At 43.8% G+C, this 1,410-nt stretch overlaps 1 long non-coding RNA gene across 1 annotated transcript; it reads right to left on the reverse strand.

Moving 5' to 3' along the window:
- Nucleotides 1–1,398, reverse strand: LOC109369197. Its single transcript, XR_002117890.1, has 2 exons — nucleotides 1,158–1,398; nucleotides 1–904 (listed from the first exon to the last, which is right to left on the reverse strand). It is a non-coding gene; the product is annotated as an uncharacterized LOC109369197 (long non-coding RNA).
- Nucleotides 1,399–1,410: the final 12 nt, after the last annotated feature.

A 1,410-nucleotide genomic window follows, 5' to 3' on the forward strand; every position in this document is an offset into this window, starting at 1 on the left:
TTTTTTACAAACAAGTTCAAGATATAAGGTAAATCAATGAAATAAACGTATGCAGTAGCCATTAGAACCAGAGATTCTGAATGGTGGAATGAAAAGTGTACCATAAGTTGAGTTCCGACATAAATTCTAAATAGCGTGACATTTCAGTTTGTGAGAGTGGAGAAAACATGCTTACGTACATCTACTTAAGCATACATAGTCAACCGATTGACTCAGATACAATCATACACATACTTGATCCAAAATATAACACCTTAATACTTTCCCTTCCCAAGACTCAATATCTCATGAAATACAAAAGCAAATCAGCACATTCTCAGAGTTGTACATACACCATTGCAGAAGTGACTGAAATTTCTGTTGTCCCACTCTGGGAACTAAAATTCCTGAGATAATTTTGCATAATCTATGTTCCATAATGCATGGATTCAACTTCCAATCCAATCATGGGTTAGGTTGGGACTCCTAAAGACCACCCAGTCCAACTCCCCTGCCATAGGCAGGGACATCTTTCACCACTGGATCAGGTTGGTCAAAGTCCAAACTGAACAATTCCAGTGATGGGGCAAGCAACTGCTTCTCTGGGCAAACCATTCCAGTGTCCCACCACACGCAGTATTAAAAACATCCTCTTTATATTTAATAGCACAGGTAAATTCTGGGCATACTCCCTCACAAAGCTGGAATGCTGTTTTTCACCTCAACCTTCAATAACAACCCGGCTGGCCTACTGCCACTTTCTGTCTCCAGTTTGTGCTGGCAGAAATCATTACTCTGAAAGTAGCAGATGAAATTGCTTTTGTTTCTCTAGTGACTTGAAAAGTTCTATCGAAATCGTGATGTCTGATGTATTTACAGCACGTTGGTATGCCACAAGGAGAAACACAAAGGTCCTGAGCAGCCACTAGAACAAAACAAAACAAAAATAGTACAATCAGCAGGAAATATAAAAAATAATGACACCTTTCCAAGAGAATGCACAGTGCTACAAGTTATCATGTTCTAGCAGCTTCTCCCAGGGAAAACGTTCTGGATAACAGATCTCAGCTTTCAATACACTGAAGTGTGCACCTTACTCATGAGTTCCCCATAGAATCACTCTGTTGCTGCTCCCAGTCCTGACTTCGACACGTACAAAAACGCTTCTCCTCCCCTACCTGCGTTCAGCTGCATCCTCCTGCCACGGTTTCATCACTGCTGACCACGAAGATCCCTTCTGCATCCCATCACCCCTCCTTCCTTATCTGATTTCTCCGCTTTAACGGACATCTCAGGCGGCTGCTGAGAGAAGCGCAACGCATTACATCCAGGAGCTCTTCGCTCTTAGGCTTGCGCCTGTAACGGAATCTCGCACCGAACCCTCTCTCCTCCCGCGCTCTGCGGGTAACGGCCCCGCCCCACACGGCCCCT

Source organism: Meleagris gallopavo, chromosome 10, assembly GCF_000146605.3.
Source record: "Meleagris gallopavo isolate NT-WF06-2002-E0010 breed Aviagen turkey brand Nicholas breeding stock chromosome 10, Turkey_5.1, whole genome shotgun sequence".
In the NCBI taxonomy this organism is placed as follows: domain Eukaryota; kingdom Metazoa; phylum Chordata; class Aves; order Galliformes; family Phasianidae; genus Meleagris; species Meleagris gallopavo.